The sequence below is a fragment of the Varroa jacobsoni genome, unplaced genomic scaffold, assembly GCF_002532875.2.
Source record: "Varroa jacobsoni isolate VJ856 unplaced genomic scaffold, vjacob_1.0 contig03977, whole genome shotgun sequence".
Taxonomy (NCBI): domain Eukaryota; kingdom Metazoa; phylum Arthropoda; class Arachnida; order Mesostigmata; family Varroidae; genus Varroa; species Varroa jacobsoni.
The window spans coordinates 1-25559 of NW_019215134.1; the positions used below are offsets into that span (position 1 = coordinate 1).

Here is a 25559-nt window from a genome sequence, read left to right on the forward strand (position 1 = left end):
GAGAGATAGTTCCGGCAGGTTTCAAAGTGATTAATCATAGTGCGTTTCTTTGATATTGTTTGTTTTCTCTTACTGACTGCCTCTCTGCCTCTGCATTGTCATCCCGGCGAACAAATAATTTCGGGTAGATATTAGAAGCTCTATTAGGATTCTGTGAGGCGGATGGCTTTGCAATCATCAGCTCAAGCGCTAGGTCATCGGTACCCACCGTAGAGAGATGGCGAAAGGTTCTCGTTTTCAAAGGTCCGCCGTTTGCGATGCTGACCTTCAACAAATATATCCTGCTATGAGTAGATATATATAGAGTGCTTAAGCGGCAAACGGTTGCAGGCAGAAGCAGCTCGTTATCTGTGAGCGCGTATGAATCTTTTGTACATTGGTATTTGTCTGACTGTCTGCCAATTGTAGTACGCCAGTCAAAAGAGGATAACTGGTAATTGTCGCAGGCCGCATCTTTTCCTGGCCTCGTCGTCAAGTCGTCAGAACAGCGAGCACAACGATTGAAACTAAGATTCGGTGCTACCTCAAAGTGTGGAGTATGCGTTGGGTTCGATTGTTTTCTTCACAACTGAATATACTTCAAGACAGCTGGTGCTGAAAGTGCCAAAAATCGGCTTGAAGAAGCTTTTTGCCTCTACGCTCTATGGCAAGAGACGACACGACTTCAACAGACAGTCTAGCTACTCTGCTGAATCAGCTATAGATGGACACACTTTTGATAGGTTTTGGGTGAACTCACAACCGGACTATAGGCTGACTTATTGGGACTGGGATAAACGGTGTTTTACCTTACCTAATTAGTAAATATCTACTCGATAATTGATGGGTTAACTGTTTAATCTACTTACTTAGTGTTATTAACTTAATAAGTGATCTATGTTTGTTATACAATTGAAATTGCTTATACGATGCCTCGCTTATTGACGCAACAGTATTTAGTACTAGACATTCCTCTGTTTTTCTTTTAACAGGACTTTTTATGTGTTACTATGCGTCTTTTATTGAAAGTTCAGTTGAAGAAAGATGTCTTCCAATTAGTAGCGGTCGAAGCACCTATTTTTGGCCAAGTATGGAATGTAAGGCCCTTTTTTCTTTTCGCCCAACTTGTGAACTGTAAGTTATAAAGAGCAAGTTACAGCAGTAACCAAATGTATACGTTTTACTTGAAATAACAGTGTATTATTATATATATGTATAGCTCTTCCAAAATACTACTGCTGTTCAGTTGGGCGGTACATTTTATCTGAGTTGGAGAAATTGATTATCTACCGATCCGAACGACGCTGGTCTCAAGCGAGGCCGCTGACGCCTAAATCGACAGGGTCAACACAACTTAACTTTATTTGCCAAAACAATCATTTCGCTGGGTACATATGAAGATGAATGTGCCATATTAATCGAACGTATCTTCCCTGCAAATATATACGACAATAAAGCATAACTGTATTGGACGGTATAACCGAGCAGACATCGTACTAAACGTATGCATCGACTAATCGAGTAGTCTTTGAAGGACGAGCGTCGGATCAGCTTAGGGCGGAAGAAACACATACTTTTAGTTAGTATATAATGGTTGGCGCATTGGATATCGTTATTCGATCCATTCGGAATAATTATACCGGCGTGAGTTGCTCAGAACGCGAGCGTTCGTCCCTGACGCGGGGGTTTTCGAAATACTCTCACCGACCTGATCGTGCAAATCGATTCGATACAAACACACACACGTTGTCATGCGACTACTGCCCTCCAAAATAAGCTAGACTACGGTACTAAATAGGGGTTCATATACAGTACTTGCCATATGTAAATATAGACAAACGTTTAGTAAGTTCTGCGTTCAGCGAATTTAGCTCTATACATTTTATTTTTCTGAATCGAACACAACACCGTTACGAGTGTTGTTCGAATGCTTACGATCGCTAATTCTATTACGCTTACGACCCATAGGTTAATAATAATTAAGACATAACACTCAGAAGAATGGGAGCGGAAACGCGGTCAATAAGACTTGATGAGGTCGCTGCGTTTCCCTCAAGAATCGGAAATTAGCCCCAGATAAAACAGAGCCATGCGGGCATTTAGGCGCCGGTACAGCGTCCGAACGGCCGTACGGTTGCATATCATCTATAAGCTGTTGCTGCTGCTTCGGTACAGGCCGCTGATCTTCGATGAACATAACTCTAAGTTTATGCGTCGTGGAGATCATGACTCGTAAAGTATGGATACTATAATCGTAGAAGCCTCTACATCGGTAAAGATGATCAAGGCGCGTTCGGATAAACAAATGTCAAACGGTAGTCTGCCGCTGTCATCTATATAGACAAGCCTTGTTAGGCCGCAGTGACTTGTCTTGCAAACGTTGTCACATGCGCTGTGATGGATTGAATTTAGACACGCGTACTCGCAGATAGCTATGGCGAATTGTTGTCGAAAACGTACATACACAGAACAACAAAATAGAAAATTAAGATAAGTAGGCTGGATTTTTTTTTTTTAGGAACAAAGCCGCGAACGAATCATTGCGAAGCTTGTAGGTGACACAAATGTTCAGGTTGCATACTTTATTATTCGTTTAAGCTATACTCTTTTTACATCTTGCTTATTTTCTTTGTTTATAAGGTTCGTGAAAATCTACTGGTACGATAATGAAATGTAGACGTGTTTTTTTTTTATTAAAATGTACACGTAGGATGAAGTTTATAATATATGGACCAGTTTTATGGCCAAAAATCAGGGATGCGGAGTGCAGGATTTGGTGGGTGGGAGTTCCACAGCATCTTAACGGTGGAATCTGCTCTGCATAATCCGATAGTTCCTAACCCTTTCCGGAGGAAGAAAGTGAACTATGCTAGTATAAAAGATTGCAATTTGTTTCGAATGTATCGATGGATCTTTCACTGGACCTCGACAGTGCATTGAATATTTTTAGGCTAAATATACCGGTACCGCTCGTAGTGTGTGTGCTAAGGGAGCCTGATCATTGCATGTTTATGGTATCTACGGTTTAGCGTTTATTGCCGCTAAATATACACTACGTATACAGACAACGCAGCTACTGCACACGGCCGCATACTGCATCTGTCTGCAGGAGTACTATTTTCTACGCGATGGCTGATGATCGAACGGTTGGTTACGAGCGTTATTCGGAAAATTTTAAATAAATTTATCTACTGCTCCTACCGGTAAAATCGATTGTAGGGTATATAGTAGCTATCGGAATCGTACTTGCCGCGAGTTTCTCCTTCTGTTACGGGTAAAGAACACTCGTTCAATCGATTGTTTGTCGCTTCGGAGAAGCTGAATTCGTTGAAATGGGTAATGATCATCCCCTTTTTGGGCCCGATCCCGCCAAAGACAGTACAATTCGATAGCATTTTAGACATTGCTGCTTACCAATAGTCCTGTTCTGACCTGACTAACATGGACCGGTCTAGGTAAAAGAGGCATCTAAACTTTTTTTGACGCATGGTCGGACAAGAGCTTCGTTGATACTTGCAGCGTTTTCCCCGTCAAACTAAGAAATAGTAGAAGAGTTCTATGTTGACTTTCTACAAAATAATAGCTCGTTTTACATTTGATTATATATTGTTATTATAAATTACCACTTGCACGCTCGCGTATAATCTGTTTGAGCTATGTTTGTCACTCTAAAATACATGGAAATTGTACACATCTGTTAGTTTAGCTTCGTTTTTATTGCTTAGCCATCGATATGTTCATACTTAAAAGAAACGTTACACGACAATGAAGTATAAATATGCTATTGCTGTTCAATAAAAAGTTAACGCAATTGGCTAGCACTATTCCTTTGAAACGAAAGAAGAGATCACAACGTTACCTATAGCACGCGCATTAGCCCTGACCAACACTAAAATGGGTTGGGTCGCTTTACCCAAACCGTTCACAGGTGCAGTTCAGGTCACTACGCCGCCGATAGCACTGCGAAGATGTGATCCAGTAAACACCAACCCATATCCCTCGTCGACTGACTACAGCTAACTCCGCTTTACCTCAACTGTAATGAGACAATGGCACGCCGAAAAGCCTAAATCAACGTCATCTAGATTCGAGCTGCACCTTACCATGCATTCTAGCGTTGAAACACAATAGGCTATTGGGAAAAAGACTGATTAGATGCGACGCTCGATTGTAGTTCATGCATAGAAGATACGTCCACTTTTGGTCCTCTCCAAATACAACAAAAAAAATCACAGAAAGATCGACCCATGCCAGGTTCGAGCTCTGACCAGCCGTACAGGCCGCTCTGCTGTGGTGAATACAGCACATTCGACGAGTAAATATAATAGTCCGAGCTTAAAACCACTGTTTTATTTCAATGTCTATAAATATCTACGCTAAACGGAATCTAAGTACGCGGGCCACTTACTTGATCAGTCAAAGAAAAAAATCTCGACACAGGTCTTCGAATGGCAATTTCAGATCATCGAGTTACTCGTGAGACCTATACCATGCGCTCTTGCACTAGAGAACAATAGCGATGCCAACAAAGCACTTAGATGGGTACATATGACAGTCAAATAGTCTTACGACTTCGGCGCCGGCGTTCTTCAAAGGTCATGAACTGAGTATACTGGCGTTTGGAACGTACGCCTTAATAATCTCCCAATGTTAGTAGAATGGCTTATTGTTTGCTGCGACTGGAATGGGAACCCAGACGAACCGATTATCACTTTACTTACTAATACAATGTTTGCGGTCTCCGAAGGAGTTTGTCGTTAGTAAATAATCGATGTCAGGTTAACGCTGTTAGAAGATTATATATGACCTATTTAAGGGTCAAATGTTGACTAAATAGACCATATAAAAATGTTTAGATGAGTAGTAAGTGTTACTATTCAACTATGGCAGTTACCTCTACATATTTATTTGTACAAGTAACAAAGGTCGTATATCAAGGGATTCGTACCGTACGGAACTTTTATGAATCGTGAGCATTTGTGTAGCTTTATTACATAAATATAGAAAATCACTTTTTGCAGCACCTTAAATAATTGTTTACACAAAATGGCGGCGAAAATGCTCTCTAGGAGAATCTCTAGATTTCTAGCGAAACTATATATTGATAATAGCGCCTGTAGCACGATTTAAGTAGCCGCAACTCACCCTATTTTAAATATGTAAAATTAAAATTACGCTCTTGTAATTCTAAGCTCGTAAGTCTTTTGAAGTCAACGCGTATTGTATTCAATGAGCAATTTTGCAGCCTGAAGACGTCTAAAACTTCAGAGTTCTGGATTGATCATACTTGTACCGAGTTGGGGAAAGTTCCCGCGAAATTTTAGACCTCTTTCACGCTCGATATTCTATCTGTAAACTTCTGATTCTGTCTAAAATATTCGGGTTGTTTTTTCGTTGTACCTCTGTTGTTTTTCTTAATTTTCATCATTGACTCTAGCAAATTCTAGCATGGCATCAGATGCTTGAATTGGAGATCACAAAAACTACTCGTTGTCACTCAAGATATGCGTAGTTGACGTCTACAATCGTATCATTGTGGCACGCCGAACAAACCACTGGCAACAGCTTTACGGGAAAAAAAAAAAAAAAAAGCTTTAAATTTGTACATAACGCGTGGCGAGTCGTAAGCGACAAACCGGACGGGGGATAGAGGCAGAGAGGTGTTCGAACGAGACGTAGACCTGTCACTAGCCATATAGACTTACTAGTAATCATTCGTTTTCTGCTTAAAATACCGCATGACGGAGTTTCGTGTAGGAAAAAAAAACCGGTAAATCAGTTGTAAGATTACTCAGCAACTGTTCAATAGAAAGAAAATTACTTTTTAACAATTAAATTTAAATTAGGTGTAACGGTTCGTGTATCCCACTGGCGAACGGAGGGTTCTAGTACAAGCAAGGTCTTTTGGCTGCCGCTTGCCTCACGCCTGCTACGAATAGGGAACAAAATGCGACCCCTCGGCCTCGCCCCCCGATGCAGCATTAACCTTAAGCTGATTGTCAGAGGGATTTTTCTGTTGATTAATTGATTTTAAATCGTTCATTATTCATTCGTAGACATTTTAGCCGAAGTGTACGATGGAAGAAACGTACACGATGGAAGAGTTCGTCTGTAAATGTGACATTAACTTAAGCTCTATTAAGGATAGAAAGGGCTACCAAAATCAAACGTACGGTAAACAATGGACGCTCTTGCAATTGCTTTCTTGGCGTTATTGCTGCAGACCGTAATATTATCCTTTATACCGATAACGATAGGTACATATTTGAAACGATATAGGGATAAGAAACTTGTGCAGCTGCACCGAACAAACAGGTACCTTTAGAATACCTTTTTATAAGACGATAATACCATAAAAATCTGTACAGTGTTTTCCAGCGGCGGTAAGGCAGCGGTTGTCAATCGCTACTTTCGAAGACACCCAAAGCTATTTAGCAAAACAAGGCGGATTTTTACAGCTAGAATGACTTACCTTTATAGGTCATACTATCGTCCCAAACTAGATAGGTCTTTAAGGTAAACTAAGAGTCGCGTCAAGCCGTCAAAGAAATAGTTCTATTTTACTGATTGTGGCCTCCCATTGAACTCAATTCGTCTAATGTCACATCCAGTTGTACATGGACTTTTATACAGCCTACGATAGCATCGCGACAAGTAAAATGCAGAAGTGCATATTTGCCTTCTATCGCTGCTCATATGGATACATATATAATTATAATATATTCTATAATTGTAATATACATATATATATATATATACAAGGCATGACAGGGCACTTACAAGCCCGCGCCATGAGGCACTAACATAATCAAGCGTCACTTGATAACTGTAAGATTTTCGCCAAACAAATTTAAGCATTTTTCCATTCTTTAAAATGAAGATAGGTATCCCAGTTTACCTATTTTACACTGTATATGCACTACACAAGGACATTGTCACACGAAGGAAAGGCCTGTCTACTTACTGTTTAGGTGGCTGGCGTTGGCACTCTGCATGACGCAGTAGATCAGCAAGGAATGCAAAAAAATCAACGAAGAACAACCCATTGCTCCCTTTAGCCGATGCAGACCGAGTGGAATGAACAACACCTTTCTTGCCAATGAGCATGCTTTAGCAGGTCCACTCGAAAATATCCTTTCAAACCACGGACAAACGGATCAATCCTCAGTATGGCGCCATCGTCTATAGTCGTACTACCCCACTGTAGGATCATCTTATTTGGTGTCTGTAGTCTACAGCAAGACTACTGGGTAAGTACTGCACTTCCCTGCAAAGCGGGGGTCGTGGTGGTGCGCTATAGCAGTTTGAATCGCGACTTTGTTTACCTTAGTGGGTGAACACGTGCAGCGGCCGTTGCGGTCTGAACGCATTTTTAAATACGCTCCAATTTGCTACAACGAATATTAGGCTTATACAAAACTAACAGCCACGGGAAAATGAGGTTTCCTCAACATTTGAAGAGCTTTAACTAGCTTGTCGTATTGAGTAGCATGCGAATCTGTAAGATAGGGAGCGTGCGACACAGAGCCCATAGGATAAAGCTGATTCGTTTTCTCTAAACATCAGACACATTCGATTAAATCTCGTTCAGGAATAGATACAGAGCACATTCTAGGAACATAGGCCTATCTCGGTTGAAGTCTGTTTCTAAACGAACACGGTAAACTTCGCTTACTTCTGATGAAGATAGGGATATGTTCTTGGCAATAGTGCCTGCCTTGTCCGGATCGCGACTACATGCTCACGCAGGAGCTATTTGGTTTATGCTGTACATAATTATATGTTTTTAGAGAGGCTTTGTCAAAAGAGAGAAAACATAACAGTGAACTATAAGCACTAGATACGGGAACAATTTTACATTTCTTTGGACATATCAAAGCGATCGTCAAAGGCATCCAACTCGCAAGAGAAAAAGTGGTGATTCATCGAGGCAGTAAGATGTCCTTCAAAGTATGAGAAATCAGTGGCTCAGATTTTGTTTCTTGGAACCAGTTCAAACTATGTCGAGTACCTACATAGGGGAGGAAATTTAAGTGCGAGTAATAATTAACATAAAAAGGTCGTCTCTATTCTGAAAATGTTTAGAAAAAATATCAATTATTATCTATAAAAATTCAGCTGTGAGACTTTCTAGAGTAGGTCAATGCAGGCCAAAATCTCCATGAGTGTTAGATTGGTGAAAACATTACTAGCAGTTGGTTTGGTACGAGATTTATTTGTTCAGTACTAGCTGCTGTCAAAAATGAATATTTATTGCCTGAACCATTTGGTTGAAATATAGGAGAAGGTTGTTTAAAAAAACCAAGAACCAAACCAAGGACTACGCAATACTTGTGCCCAGTCTGGAAGCTGCATTCACGCTTAGTAAAGTTTTGCTGTGCTTTTTCATATACGTGTTTTTTTTTTTTTTAATTTGTTTTTAATGCTGATATATACATGATTAAATGAACGTCTCGTATGTGCATCTTTCCTTCATCATAATTCATAATAAGGCAAGTATCGTTCTTTGTAGCTTTCACTCTTTCTAGTTCTCACTGCTTCAAATTATGTGTTTCGTTCTAAACTGGTTGGTATACTCAAAAGTGTGACCCAGATAGTTAGTGTTTTATCGCTTTTTTCTGTTTGTACTACTTTTTTGTCTCACTTCTGAATTCTCGCAATGCGCTTTTCTGCAAAGTAGGGACCGGGAAAGCTCGAACATTTCAAGGCGACAAGTTTCACCATACAGACAGACAGACAATTGCGTTAACGAGGGTCGAAATTGATGACCTTCTCAGGTCATCTGCTATTGCGAGAAGTGTAACAAGGATCGTACCAATGAAAACGAAACGAAGAGCGCCTTTCAATCTGATACAGTCGCACAATCCGAGCTGACGACACAGCAACCGAGTCCCGGGATATCGGACTTCTGACTTCGTGGCCTTCTCGTTCACTTTATCTTCGTGTTCGAGACGATGCTCTGCAGATTCATAGTACAAAATTGCCCTCCTACAGCGATTCGCCTGAACTCATATATGTATATACATATATATATATATATATATATATATATATAGAGGGAAGAAGTTGTGACACATTTGATAGGCTGTTTTTCGTAGCAGGCCCACAGTACTTAGCTGTCCTTCGTATTAAAGGAATGCCTGCTCCTACTAGAACAAAACAAACTGAAGATGGAGTAAGAAGAGAATTCGTTTACGAAGTACCAGAGAAACTTCAAAAATATTAGTTGTAGTCCAATATCTCCGAGCCAAGTATAACCCCACCGAGATTTAATACAATAATTGCATCTCCTCAGACTGATTTGAATTTCCTTCCGTTGAGTTTTTGCCCTTTGAACTAGACTCATTATTTTGAAGCGAGCGTGCAGGCTTGCAGTGAGTGCAAGGCAACGTGGAATTGCCTCTATAATCGTCGTCACAAGCTTCCTCCTGGCCTTTTATCCTCTTCCACCTTGAGCGACTTTGTTGCTGTTCTCGTGCAGAGGCCGAGTAGATCCACCGAAAGTCCTGGCTGATATAGTAACAAAACGTAAAAGCATCACATAATATTACATACCAACTACGAGTCACGAGACCAATGGCACTATTCGAAACTACTAATAATAATAATAATATCCCGCCAGGTGCAATTGCGCTGGTCTGGAATTCAACTCGTCTGACCAAGTCTTCAGGATCAAATCCTGACTTGTTTATTCTATATATTTTCCACGATTTGTTTCTTTGGTGCTCTGCCTTGTTGGCTGAACGATAAGTGTGCGACGCTCGAGATCCCAGTCTGGTAGGCGAACGATCCGAGAAACATTGAGCATCGACCATGAGCTAGATCATCGCCACATCGCATATCATCACCATCGTCATCATGACGTCGCCTCTGCCTGAGATGTACAGGCCATCAAGCGTTGGTAGGCGGCACTAGGCAGCAGAAAACTACCCAATCCGCAAGTTGGATGAAGGCGAGCTATCTCCACTGCACCGCTGTAGGGCCACGCCATTCGCCGCTCTGCGGAATGCCAAAACGACGATACCAGAGCCGAGGGTAGCCAACATGCCATCTCTTTCCTGGCGGGAGATACATTGCGCCAGGTGCAGGACCAGCTCTAGCAATTTCGCTCTCTGAGGCAGCAGCCGCGCGAGCGACAGCGGCACTGACGCCGGCTGCGTCGAGCGATGGTGGTATTTGGCAAGTGTGCAATTTCGCACCGACAATGATTCGGAAAATTTCTTTGGTACGAAGAAAGGAGCCATGGTAGCGACTGGGAGCACTTTGGAACTCCGTTTTCCCCGTCAGCGAGTCTCGAGCGAGTGACTACTGAGCGAGGGAAATGGTGAATGTTAGTCGGTCTGTATGTATGAACATCCGTGTGTCCGACTCGTTGTAATGCCCAAAGCTGGCGACAAGTAGTAAATGACAACTTGCCTCAAAATTGTGCGTCTGCAAAAACGAAATGTACATGTGCGTGGTCCTAGTTGGGACTAGTTGAGGCGAACATATGAACGCAGAAGGCGTCATGACCAAGTATGCCGGCTTTGAAACAAAATAGCCTTGTGGGTAGCCTTGTAGGTGGTCGCCGATCAGTACCCCCGGGTGTATGTAAACGGGCTGTGATAGCAAAGATTGTGAAACAGAGGCGGATACCATGGTAACAGCAGAAATTGGCATTATTGCATATCAGCATACAACCAACATTAGTTAAGTTGGTCGGGTATTAAAGCACCCATAGCGAACAGAGATCATTAAGAAAAACGGAACATACAGATGGTAGAAAAAGTAAATCTTTCTGTTGAGTTTATAAAGATGTTCAAAAATGCCGTGCATTTTTATGCAGAATAAGAGCTGTAAGCAAGTAATATGTTGCCCTTACCACAGGCGTTTCAGATATACAGTTAGAATAACCCGTTGCAGTACGTATCCAATCTCCGTAGATCGAAGTGAACCCCTAAGCTTCTAGCTGGTTTTACGGTAGATCGCACCGCGGGCGATCCCTTAGGGCAATAACTCTGTTACTTTAAGCTTTGCTCTCGTCTGCGCTTCAATTTCAAGCTATTAAAGTTTCCCCTCTATCTTTCCTTTCCCCTTTCTGGCCTTATTACTTTTTGCTTTTTCGGCTTATAGTGCTTCTACTCAGACATAAATAGCTTCTGATCCAATACGCGTGTGTTCTCCTTGTAGCTCTTTTCTTACAACTTATAATACGAACGACGCCTCTAGATCTGAGTGAAGACAGAAACTGGAGTATCTCGTTAGCGCTAACAGGCGTTCTGAATGAAGTTGATATCTTCGACTGCTAATTACCCTGGCTTTCTGTCAGTCAACTTGAACATTGGTTCTGCTTAGGTAGACTGGTCCTTGATACACCATCTTTGTAAAAAAAACGCTATACCTTCGAGTTTTTTCATAACACCTGATTTTCATGTTCGAAAAATATAGTTGAAATTGCGCATCCGGAGTGTAAGAAGTCTTAAAAATAAAGATTTTTTTTTACCATCTATCTGTTGTACAGATATGAAGCTAAGATTACTTACGTCAAATACCAGTAAGTTGAAGTTGCGACTTCGAGCGTAATTTATACCGTAGTCAAGCAGACTTTGGATACAGCTATTACCTGCAGGACTATGGAAGAACGATAGGCCAGACATCTTGATCATAATATGATCTCATTATATTAATGATTCGATATCAATCATAGCATAACTATCTATATCTAAGCAAACCTATCAGAAAATTGTACTATTGATACGTAACCAGTTAGTGTAACTTTTTGTGTTACCTTATCTAGCGTATTGTCTGAGACGAACACCCCATAAGATTTATCCTTCTCGATTAGCTACGAGGAATGGGCTTCAGCATAAAAATAGAAAAGCTTCGGTATTTATTGTTTAACACGTATAGAAATCTACCATGTAACGCTGCATTGGGATAATAAATTACCAGAAAAGGTCTCGTCTTCAGAATTATAAAAATTTTTGAGCAAATTTTTTCTACGTTATTCTGACCCATTAAGATCCAGACAGTCAGATAGTAGTAGATATAGCTAGGTTAAAAAATAGTTTCATATATAATAACGTGGCAAGATCTTATTTCTCTGCGGCCTTCGATTTTTCGGTTGTTTGCTTTCCTTGACTAACGACAGTCAGATAACTTCTTCAGGCTATTCCAGTGCTCACTATACACTCATGCTTGAGCATCAATGTACTTTAATGCTGACTTCAAGTCAGGACCCTATTCGATAAGCGGTCCATGGCTTTAAAACGAAAATTACTCTTTTTTCGTGTTTCTTCATTTGATCTAAGGTCGTGATATACAGTTCTAGTCAAGGGTAGCCCTGAATAAAAATGAAAGGGCCATAAGATCAGCTTATTTTTCCCTAACGAATTCAGAGTTGCTGGGTTTGTGGAGCTCGAGAAGCTGCAAAGCTACAAACAGAAGGTCCAATTCCCTCCTGACTGCTGGAATTTAGTTTTTGAAACGGATTACACTTTTAATATTATATGTATGTTTCGATGTGCGGCTTCGTTTGTAAAACTGTGCACCTTCACAGTTTCTATTCCTAGTATAAACTAGATGAAACCTACCCGCCAAGTTTTTAGCTAGAGCGCTGGCAGTGCATATTTCTAACCCTAGCAACAAGAGAGAATTTAAAAAAACAAAAAAGAACAGGCCTATTGGTAGTGAATCTTATATGCGGGTCTGAGGAAGTCCTTAAATTTATTTTTCGTAGCTTAGCAATGTCGAACTATAAATATTGGCCTAATGTCTGATACACACGTAAGAGTTAATACTAAAAAAGGCATTATGTAATTGGTGCACAAGATGCAGAATGGAGCTCATAGAATATATCTTCAACGTAGTCAGCTTTCAGGAACTTATGATTTAGTAAAGCATGGAGATGATTGAGTTCCAAGAGCAATGTCTAGTGAGTCGATAATACGGCTATGCTATATAATTGACAGTTTATTATCTTGGTAACAATTTAATTGAGGTCTTAAAGGCCTTGGAGCGCCTTAGTTGATTGATGTAAATGCAGCAGCAAAAGCAGCATCGTAGAAGAAAATAATGAAATTTTAATAGATAATTTTTCGAAGTATATGATCTATGCCTGATGCATTTTTATCTCGTAAATTCGATTGATCGTTTGTGGGCATCTTCTCCATAGTAAAACAGGTGACAACTGTGCTTTATACACAGAAATTCGGCCGTAGTGCGCTTGTGTACTTATTTTACTAGGTGATGAATCAGAATAATAATTTAGATGTTATACGTTCTCTAAATAAATGAGCGGCTGTGTAAACATAGCTTTTAATGGTTCGCTTCGCAAGGATTTTTATGTAAATCAAAAAAGGATAGAGGGGTTTTACTGCTCCGAGGGGGCGAACACCCTTGTGAGTTGCATACAACTTTTCTATTCAGCCATCATTCACTCATATTACAATACTAATGCATATTAGTTATTATTCTTAATTTGAAAGCTGCTCATTATCGTTCTTTCAACTATATATTCAATAAACCGAAGGATCCTCCTTCTATAGGGTATAGGTATATAATAGGCCTCCTCTTTATTTATGCGCCTTGTTCTCCTCGTCCATCATATAATATTTCATCTAGTTTTCAGCTTTGCGGGCAATTCGTCTCAGTAGATGTTATAATGTCTTCGTTTCCCTTGTCTTCTTGCCCTTCCATTCATACAACCACCGGTTGCAACTTATTCTCGCCCGGTTCGCGTGTAACGCGGCTACCATTTGTCTATGGAAACCGGAGTTGCCATCGCCTCCGGCTGTTACGGCCTCAACTGTTGATAACCAGACTCGCGAAAAATAATTGCATCCGTCTTGATTTCTATGCTGCCTTTTCACTCTTCTCGGTACTCTCTACCTCCCTTCCGCCCTACAAAGCCCATACAACACTATTACTAGTATCGGTGGCTCTTCTCAGCCTTCGGTCTTCTTAATCTTCATCACTAATTTCTCTTTTAGTTTTTTACTGTGATTTTTTTCTTCAACTTCTATTCCCACTAACACGGCCGTCATCAGCAACAACAACGCAACCATCGTCGTCGTCATCGTCGATATTATTGTCATTGCCTGACGCGGTCATCATCAACGTGAGCTTTGGTGCCAATATTCGTACGCGCGCGACGATTTCAAACACTGAAAAAGCCGCATGATCAATGTGTGGGCCGAACCACGCCGCCTGGTCCTTCTGTGCGCTGACTCCTGTTCATAAGAATGGGCGGCCTCACGGTCCACGACCAACTGGGATCGCTCCTTTTTTTTTTATATTAAACCACAGTTCGGCCCCGTATTTTAGTCTCAGGAAGTACGCGGTCTTCCGTTCGTACCTATACCCCAACGGCAAAAGGCAAGAGATGAAAAGGATTGGAGAAAGCACCCAGGAGAACAAAGGGTTTATCAGACAATTTCACATTGAGAATCACAAGAATAGGAGAAGGAAGTATGAAACACAAAGTGTATGCCAGAGGCTATATTAAATTGTGTATTGTGCTGTTTATACGACGATATTGTATTTTAATTTCGAGCCGAGAAATTATAAGAAGAACGAGCGAGGTGAAGCTCACGGATGAGCACAGTGAGGAAATTGGTCACATATTGAGGTCGTTTTGGATGAATAAAGACAAAGGCGGTGAGTGGAAATCGGTGTAGATGCGCCCTAGATGAGGTTCCTGCTCATTCTGTTATATATGACAATACTCAAAACGCAATATCCTCACAAACACCTTCATTACTGAATACGTTTGAAATAGAGTGCTTGATGCCAGTAGTAGACGCTCATTCGATGACAAGACTTAAAATGAAGGAAAATCAATTACCTCTACGTGACTTATTGGCATATCGTCAATTAACAAACGTCTAGAACTGTTAATTGTAATTGAAGCGTAAGAGTTATTTTCTTTAGAAGTTCTGGCCTCCGTTTTGTCTTGAATAGAAAAACGAAGAGCTCAAATCATGTCTTAACTTAGCAGCTTAGTGGTCGCATTGGTGCTCAGTTTTATCGTATGTTAAAGCTGAAATAAACAAGGGTTCAGTAATTTGAAGTAACTGCAGATTCGATAGCTGTAACTTACCGCCACGTATCTGAAGCTGCTATTTTTCTTAATAATAGATAAAATTAATATCTTATTTAACAGCTTTGCAAACCAAGTTCACATTTCGACGTTAGAGTTCTCCAGTTTTTTAGTTTAATCTGAGCTAGTAAAACACAGCGCTGGTGAATATGTCGTTAGCGTCTGAGTTAAGTCTCAGTGGTTGACATACATTTTAAATAAGTTTTGAGAAACCTGCTGAAGCACGTCTGAAGTCTTTCAAAGCCTATTGTGGGATGCCGTAAGCCTGAAAAGGTCTCTACGAGGAGATGTACGTTTAGCAGGCAAACTGTAAAGTTCCCTCCAAGTTAATTTCGGTGACATTTCATTTTCCCAAAAATGTAATTTACTAAGAGGTGGTTTTAGCTGTCCTAGGTTTTCATCTCTAGAAGCCTGCGAATTCGCTTTTAGTGGCGTGATAAAGCCCGGCGCGCCTCATTCAAAAATGCACTTCAAAAATGTCAGAGTCAGGCTTGGTTTAGTTCTTAAGATCACGCGGTGCAAAGCACGGTACGTATAGCGTATGGAAGGTCTTGGCAAACGTTACAAGGACAGGGTTTAATAAAACCTTATGTTTAACGTCAAGCGGATAAGTTTAAGATTAGATATTAGTAGTGGCGATCAATTAGGGAAATCGCCCAATGCGATAATTGAATCAGTCAATATCTAACAACATCACAGAAACCACTCTATTCAAATTACAGTAGCTCAGATTAATGACTTTCTCATTACTGTTCACCTTAACCGCTTTATTTTCACTACATATTATAATAACCCTAATTAAGTATGAGGTTCTCTTTGTTTTCAATATAACCTTCATGGTCTAAAAGAACTTCACAGGCACAGTATGTCACAACGTCTCCAAATCTTTCAGCATCTCTGTCTGCTTATTAACACGGCCTCTTGCCGAAATGCATTGCTACTTAAGGCTTCGAATACTTTTAAATCACCCTTGGCGCCCATAGGGCAAAATTATACAAAGTGCTCGAGAATCCATAGAATTGAGCTAGGTCATGGCACTCAGCGGGAGATCTCAAGAGGAAAAGAATTCGAGCGAACAGCTTTAAAATGTTGTGCAAATCTGGTGGCAACGTTTTGCGACCTCTCCCACATGGCTTGACCATATATTCTATATACCAACTAAGTTCTCTACATTCTCTGGGCATGAAATTTTTGACCTTCCCAGTGGCTGGTTGCTTAGCATTGAGTAAAGGAGAATAGAGTTCTGCATTTGAAATTAGGTTGCAATAACAATCTAAAATCAAATAAGCATACAATTACTTTAGAACTTACTGTAACTAGAAATTACATGTTAGTTATCCAGTATTTTTTATTAATTTCGAATGCTTGTATACCTTAATTCAAATTTCTCCCTACTAAGCTTATACGACCTATTGAGTTAGCCAAATAGACAAATACATCAAAAATCTATGCAAACTTTTCCGTTACTTAAAATGAATACGTAACTTTTTGACTACCGTAAACTACACAAGTAATTTCGTCTTTATACTGGCATTGTAATTTGTTCTACTTGATAATGTTGGGAAAACTGCTAGTTGTTCTTAGAACGACCTCCATAAGGCAACTATCTGCGATGTTACACATATTTGACTGTGTTTTTTTTAAATATATATTTGCTCATCTATTGTATGCCTTAAATCCCTTAAGGTGCCCATTACCCCATGCTCCACGCTCTTTACTGACTTCTTCCATTTAGTGGTTACTCTTTATTTTCGGCTCAGTCCATCTCAGAGATTATCCACATCCCTCAAGGGAGCCATAATCGCTCAATGGCAGAGAAGGTTTTCTGGCCAAACCTCGCTGTTCTAACTCTTCATCTTCGGACCCTCTTTGAGCGGATTCGGCTGGACTGCACCTAGCACTGGCAGTAAATGTCCTCGACTGCGATGCTAGAGAAGCTTACGCCACCGCAAGAGTACCTGTGCCATATGTGCGCTGCAAATGCTTCCAGATGGGCCTCACTTCCACGACGTTTTTGTACGTTAGGAACTGTATAGATGTACAGCAAGTATCTTGAAATGCTTTGCACGGATGAGGAAATATAAGTCTCACAGGAGATGATCGTATCAACTTCGCAACCCCATGGCAACCATTCAAGCTTACCGAGATATACAAGTAAGCGGAAGTAACTCGGAAGCTGAACGTATCCAAAATGTAGTATGCAAAGTGGATTAAGCTTATATTTAGAAGTTGTAAGCCAGAAAACTCAAGTCACATTAATCTATGGCCTATGGTTACAGTCAGAGTAAGTAAATGAAGTTATTTTTTGCAAATCTACAGCTGCATGATCAGGAAAACCTATTAGGTCAAAATGATTAGACATATAAGATGGAAAGAAACTCATACGTATTTTAAGGCTCGAGTTAGCTCTTTGACGTTCAAGTTAAGAAATGCCCAAACTGGAATTGTGTTTAAATTTGATGCAATAACGGATGATAATATATGCAGGTGAAAAACAAGTGATAATAAAAAAAATATTAGCATGGTGTACAGTTCTAACTTGAGTAAAAATCAGTCGGGATTAGTGCCTTTTTTTCGAAGTTGCTTTCATTTACATTGTGTGTAAACCTGGCCTATACGAGTGCGGGGTCTATTTCAAAGCAGAACAAAGAATCACAATGTGACCATCAGCGCCAACAACTATAGCAGCAATCAGAGATATCCACAGGTATACATAGTATTCAGGTAAAAGTCGAATATGTGAGGTTGATTTATTAACCAAGAGGTAAGTATTTCTATCCGATACTTTTATATCGCAGTCGGTGTATCTCACTCGGAGTCACTATTGGCAGGCACCTCGCTAACAGCCTTCTTTGTCATGGTTAACACGGCAAATCGCAGCAGCTGGGCTTCGCATTACCATTGAGTATTACTGCGGTTAAGCGGCCACGTACTTCACCGCAAACCGGAACACGGTATTACAATGGCGTGTTTGCGTCATGCCAGCGGCGACGGCCTCTGATTATATTACATACATATATGTATGTACGTATGTACATATATAAATCTATCTGCTGGTTGTTTAGTCAATTCATCTTCATTTCCACGTTTGTGCCGTATTAATCTAAACCCTCTGTTCATGACCGTACGATAGGTAAGCGCTCACCCTGTCAACAGAATATGGCCCGAACAATATCAGTCTTACTCTTTTCTAATACAACTGGCCCGCCGAGATACTTCGAACAGCGTACAATATGACTTGTTGTTGCGTCACCGTGTACTAATCACTCGTAGCCTAGCAGCTGACGTTGGGGTCGGTTTCCCGTATCTTTATCACGAATATATGCAGTAAATACCCCCTTTAATTTTTGTCATAATTTTCAACTAAGCTTTCCGACTTTCCCTGAAGTCTCGACACCTTCTCGTTTTTTCCTCTTACGCTATCTAACGCGGATGACCAACGCGTTCTTGCCAGCGTTAAAATTACAATGGCAGCATCATTTCTCTAACAGATGGCTTTCCCTTGCTGGCAAACGAAGCGAAGACGTTTCGCAAGTCAGGCGCTTATTACTCGTATCACAGATTGTCGAGGGTCTGACAAGCTCTTTCATCGTCAGGTCGTATAATCGCCCAAGGGGTGACTGGTTAATAACTTGTGATCCACTAGCCATATGTTGTCGTAGTAGTGGATGGTTCGTTTGAGTCGTCAGCTTGCCAATCCCATCGTTACATATATCTGTTCGCAGATCTCCACATGTATTTACATGCACATATGGCTACCTAAAACGCTGGGTTTCAAGTAGAGACAACAAGCCAACAGAACCCCACAGTCTCTCTGCCTGTGTGTCTCTAAGCGCGTTACTTGTTGCAGTACCGTCTCGTTTGAGACACGCTCTACAGGAGAACGAAAATCGAGCCGGATACGACAAACCAGCAACAAAGAAGACTCGTTGACTAATTTTTCGTGAGCCCTTTGACGTTTCGATGATGACATACAGACACTGACAGACAAGTGAGTAAACATGCATGAACAGACAGTAATATTGTGCACCTAGACTCAAAGACAAAGCAACCCGTTTTTCAAGAGTGAAAGGAAACAAAAACCCTTTCCATTTGACCGTATGCTGCGTGGCATTCGCTTATCTTCGTTAGCCAAGCAAGTGTATAATTGTGTTTTATCTGAATACAACGAATGCTTCTCGAAGAGTGCTCACAAAAGTAGAGGAGCAGGCAGGACACACAGGTAATAACATATCTATAGAGAACAGACATCGTTCTGAACCTGAAACAGATAATGGCATTTTCAGCTTTTGTTTAAACCTCGCTTGAAATAGCAAAAGGATATATCAGTATGAAAAACAAGCAGCGCAGGGATTCCTGAATGTAAAACGTTTCATGAAAAACATAATTACATATTCGGCAAATAAAACCGACGGTATTTATTATTATTATTGACGTTACTGTGAGACCGATAAAAGGTGTAAAGTAGCAGAAACTAGGATTCGCTGACTATCTCAGTTGATTGAATAACGATATTGACATAATCTCACAGGCTGACCCCAGAACACACGTTCAGAGTGTTCCTACGTATTGTAGCTCTGCTCCGGACCTTAAGGCTTAATAAAATTGATTGTGGTAAACAGCATATTTGTAGGATAAGCGTTTCTGTATAAGTATTTGGGGACGACTTTTATCAAATATAGTAAAATGAACTTTTTGTACATCCTGCTAGTCGCCTAGACCGCATCAGTGAATCTTCGCGAGAATGGCGCTAGCTACGAACTCATATATGGAAACAATAATTTCGTTTTAAAATTAACTGCCACTGCACACTCTACAAGGAGAAGTTAGAATTAGTTAGGTCGACTCTGCCGCTCATTTGTATAACGGTCTGTAGAGCAAAAGGCATTCGGCCGACATACTGTTAGAATCTGCAAACGGAAAGAGGCCAATCTCTGCGCATTTTCCTGTTTCCTCATTTCCTTGCTGGCCTCTAGCTCTTACCGTATCGCCCCACCCGTGCCAAACTCTCCACCTCGGCCGCTCCATAGTTAACTGGTGGTATAGTCATATGTCATGGCTTCATGCCTCTATGGGAGCGTCGTGTCCAAGAATGCACGCCGGATGAGATTCGGCCAATCCCGTATGGTCGGAGAATAAGGGAGAGTTTCTTGTATGTGCAAGATACATAGGAACTTAGAATCTCTCTCTATGTACATATATATATATACATATATATATATATATATATACATATATATATATATACATATATATATATATATATACATATATATATATATATATACATATATATATAATATATATATATATATATAATATATATATATATATATATACGTGTGTATACACAAGCGACAAGCACTGGCTTCTGGCAAACAACCGCGGCCCGGAATAGCGAAATCTAGCTTACTTTTATACTTACTCATTCAGACAACGTTGTCCAACCGCCCGGACCGACCACGATGGTAAGTAGGACGGGGCGGGGGTGGAGCAAATGTCAGAGAGTTCTGAGAGCGACTCAGCCATTATTTTCCACAAGTAAAGGAACGACAGTCACGTCGCTACTTCTGTATGTTTTCGTTTGAGATTGCCGCACTGAATTTTCCTATAGCCCAAAAGAATGGTTTAAGCTTGCATATCAATGAAGGGCTGATGTTGTCTTCGGCAAATGGAAATTCGCCAAGTAAAGGAAATTTCTCCCTCTCACTAATACGTAGTACTCAATAATAAATAGTTTTCATAGTCATAGCAAAACGACATACGTGAATATTTCGATTCTTAGTTACTAAGTTAGTTAGTAATTAGTAAGTAATTAGTTCGTAAGTATTTGAAGAGAAATGGCACATAACAACTATGTTAACAAAAACGTCATGAATGTTAAGTAGTTGCTATTAGTTATGGCATAGAACTTAATTAAAGTTCACGGTGAGCGCAAGCACGGACTATGAAAGCCTTTAATGCACGAGTTCTGATATGGCTTACCTTAATATAATGTGACATCTTCGGACACAGTCATCTGAAATACGCCTAAATTTCATGCGAGATACAGGAGGCAAGTTTGAAGATGTTCTGTGTATGAGCTGCAACGTCGCTGAACTCATTCAGGACTGAAGTTTGCCTTTGTAATCTCAGGCCAACGAGAATGGTGTGTTCAATTTGGACGTCAAGTGTCTGGACAAAACGCTACGGTCGCTTGTAATGTAAAATGTGCATATATTCGCTTGATATCAGTCTGTTGTATCACTGAGTTGTAGCTTAGCTTCTTCGTTTTGACATTGAAAAGTTTCGTTAATGCCAAAAATTTCAGCACAGATCATCACAATGTATTCTTCGCTGTTTAACCAAGAGCTTGGCAGGCGGATCGGGGTCGGCGTTCAGTTATATCCAATTCACGCACAAAAATGCTCTCCTCAGCGAACACGCGTTAAAATTTACGTGTGGTCCAATTGAGCCTGGAAAGTCCTCTGAACTCTATGAAGTTGGCTCCACCGTTCACCGGGATGGCCACTAATCAACCCCAGACAGTGATAAGCTAGGGCTTACTAATTAAAATATTATTTCGTCTCAATCTGCCCACTCGCTAAGCCATCGACTGGCAAATATATTAGGCCGTCACTCTCGTACAGCTTCAGGACACCTTACGAAGCTCTCTAATGGGCAGAGGGGGACCAAGCCATGGAGCAGAATAATCTTTCACGGAGAAATCTTCCTGCATTCGCGTAAAAGAAAAGCTGATAGTATAGAAACAGATGACGATGTCCCCGCACGAAACTGGTGATTTTGCTTAGGGAACTGTGCAGTCTTAGTCGATAAAAATAGATAATTTGATATCGGATTGTATGGCATAGTATGAGATAAGTATAGTTCATTTAGGCTAAGCTGTTCTGATATAACGTATATGTAATTCAGTTATTATGTCCATTTCAGACTGGAAATAGTTCATCATGCAGAGGTCGAGTTTAGTCTCTGTTTTTGTACAGATTAGAGCTGCTCCAAGCTCTTTGAGATAAACAGTAGCAAAATTTTCGGCAGTCGCGTAAACATATGTGAACTTCGTAGTAAGAGTGATAAGAGTTGGCGGCTGGGTGGCAGCAAGGGGTCCCTATTGAATGTGGTTAATGTTTAGTATCAGACGAACCGACTCCTTCTGAACACCCATTATCTATGCATGCCACAAACATCTTTTGTTGAATTATTCCGCAACCATAAAATTTTCAGTAGGCTTCTAAATTATCAAAAGGAGAATTGTCCTCGTAAATAAACATACATGCTAACAATAAAATACCTTAACAGACCAAAAGCACAATAACAATAGTACCTCTGTGGATATCCCTCTCACACTAACTTCTCCGTGTACACGCAAGGTATGAAGGCGAGGACTAGTCTGCTATTTGTATCAGGCACCTAATTACTCTTCTCTGGTTGGCGAGTATAAACACAGCGAATGTATTCAACCTTTTCTGGAACAGCGGCCTTCTACAATCTCAAGCATCCCTTCTCAAACGTCCGTAAGACGATTATATGTGCAAGCCTGCACTGTATTCGAACGCTTTGGAAGTACGCCTCGTTTTGATGTTATTAGTTCGCTTTGAGACAAAGAGGTTCAAATAGGTTGTGAACTGTGTGAGAAGAGCTACTTCTCATATGGGGCTTTGATTAAAACTTGAATATTAACGTCTTGACGGTAATTACTATTAATTAATCAAAATTCATATAGAAAGAAGATCGCGAAACAGCTGATTAGGAAGGCAGGCAAATATATACGAAGATGACCATTTTTCCAGCGTACGCGTTCTGATTCTAAACGTGACTCTAAAATCTAACACTGCCAGGATATGATGGAGCACTATGATACCGTCCCACTCGATAGATATTCCTTAATCTTTCTCATTTAGCTAAGTATAACCAAATCTCCATTGCTGAACCGACGCTTGACTCAGATCTCTGGGCAGCCGGTCGGGCCCAGTGTGCTCGTACTATGTCGTGTTGGCCATTTTCACTCAAGCTTTATGAAGTAGTCACCGCTCAATAACCCGGCATGTTTAATCATATCGAAATATATTTCCTTAACACACGTACGTAAAGCTCGTTATCGACCAAGTGCCCCTACGGAGAGAGTGTCGTTGGACAAGGATGCTCAATCTCTTTCCATCTTTTTCTTACAAGTTAGAAGAAGGCTTGAGCAGATAACGTTTTTAGTCGTTGCTTGGCCGTTCGAGTATTTCGATCACTAGTGATATATATCTATATATATGTAGGGCCTATCGAAGCGCGCTGATTGACTCTGCGAAACGGGTTAGAGGTCACGAATAGGGGGTGGGTCTTCAGTTCAGCAGAGACAGATTTGTTCTCATGTTTAATAAAACCGCGTAACCTACCGTGTTCATACTTCAGCAACTATTTCGACCCGTAGGCCGAACAAGCCGGTAACGTTGTTGCGTATTATGTAATTTACCAACTACAGGTTTACACATCTTTCTACGAAAAATATATCGTCGCTGATTACATGTGCCTATTCAAGTCATTACCGCTGGGCGTAAAATCGAATGGCAACAATTTTTTTCTGAAAATTAATGGCGCTCTTTGAAATATTGTATTAATTGTACATTGCGTGTTAGTAATAAGCCGCCATTAAAGACACTACTGAATCTGATCGGAAAATGCGGTGTGGACGGATCAGATCGATTCCTTGTGTGAATCGAACGGGCTGTAATGAACGATAAATAACGCAGGTGTTTTATTGCGGCAGTTGCTGCAGACGGCATTTCTACTGGCTCTTATTTGCATAACAAATCTCTGACTTGTTTTTCAGCCAGAATTGCTCCATGAGAGATTTATGGTCGTCTGTTTTCTGTACACGGGGACCCTAGTTTGTAGCAAACTGTATATGACAGTAACATGTGTCAGCGATCAATTTGAACGTTTGTGTGAAATAGATCGTTTTCCTGTACAAGAGTCACAAAATCCTGGTTTATAGGACGCCGAGATGTCATAGCGCAAACACGAAATTTAATTTTTACATTATTATTATTCAAATACTCATGGCTGCCAGAATATTTCTTTCTGCAGTCTGGACTAGAGCCGTGTGCGTTGGAGAAGATGTCAACGGCAGCTTTCCTTTTGTCGTTTTCAAGATCTAAACTGTGAAGCCTTGCCTTTATATATATATCAAATAATATGAATACGTGTTACATTAGTAAGCGTTGTAACACATTGTGATAAAGGGGGCATTTGTTATCGTTGTCTAACTGGAAGTAGATACGTCTAGGCATGAAGTTCTTCTGACAGAACATTTTAAGTGTAATCCTTTTCTACTCCAACGCATATGCTAGGTTTGTTGTATTATTGACATTTTTCATTTATATGCAATTCCTACGGTATTCAATAGTATCGCACATGTGTACGATATTAACATTTGGCTTTCAAGCCGAAACTGATTGCGCAAATATTTAGGGGCACCCGTCTTGTGGGCGACCAGGCTCAATCTTAGAATGATAGTTTAGCCTGGATTGAATGCTAATGTGATATTGCACATTGGAAAACTGTGTGCACGCGCGATATTCCACCCTTTGACGTAAGAAATACCATTTTGACTAGCCTTCACTCATCTTCAAGGACGCAGCAATCTAGTTCGTGCTCTAAAATCGAAGACTAGAATGGCACTTATAGTAAAATTAGAGAACTATAGTCAGACGCAGGTAAATAAAGCAATCATAGCTTTCTATCTGCTTCAATAGCGAAGCCCATCCAAGCGATGTTCTGGTTGTTAAATCCGTAGTTTGACCTCCATCGACATGCAGAAGAGTATATTTGACCCTCAAACGACAGCATGGCTTTTTCAGAAATGGACTATGTATATCTATTGAATGCCCTGGGAGAATAGCTATGCAGCTGTGTCCTAACGGCCGTTGAAGTGACGTCAAATATTTTTTTGTTGAGGGTAAATAAAGGTTATTCGCCACACATCTGCGCTATCTGACGTTGCGGTATCACCTGAACCATACACACAGGATGAGACATTTATTTTCCCTCTAGCCTCTTTACGAGGACTCGTCACGAGAAGAAAGGACGTGTGCTGTCTTTCACTTGTTCTCAAATCATCTAAGCTTTTTCCTTTCATTCAGGGTGCCAGTCACTGCTTCACTTCCGTAGCAAAAGCTTTTGTTGTGCAGCTTTTGAGGCTGTCCTATTAATATTGTGACGATTCCTTTGACAATCCCGGCTCCGTATTTTAGTTGTTGCTGGAGACGCATCGGAGACGTTTACGACCGTGCCGACCGCGCGACGTAACGCCAACTTCTCAAGGCAGAATAAATCTAGGAGTGGATCGAAAAGCCGCAGAGATCGCAAACCAAGTAAAAAATTACACGTTACAACCCTATCGACCTGTACGGAGTCGCACAGCACGAGTAGTAACATTATGTTCGGGTATCAGTCATCATCGACAAAATTACATACAAACGATTCTTAGAATAAAAAAATCTTAGCATTTATATAT

General features: G+C 40.6%; 1 long non-coding RNA gene across 1 annotated transcript; it reads right to left on the bottom strand.

Annotated features, from left to right (window-relative positions):
* Nucleotides 1–3695: 3695 nt before the first annotated feature.
* Nucleotides 3696–7760, bottom strand: LOC111272953 (uncharacterized). Its single transcript, XR_002687800.2, has 4 exons — nucleotides 7655–7760; nucleotides 6944–7477; nucleotides 4388–4658; nucleotides 3696–4015 (listed from the first exon to the last, which is right to left on the bottom strand). It is a non-coding gene; the product is annotated as an uncharacterized LOC111272953 (long non-coding RNA).
* Nucleotides 7761–25559: the final 17799 nt, after the last annotated feature.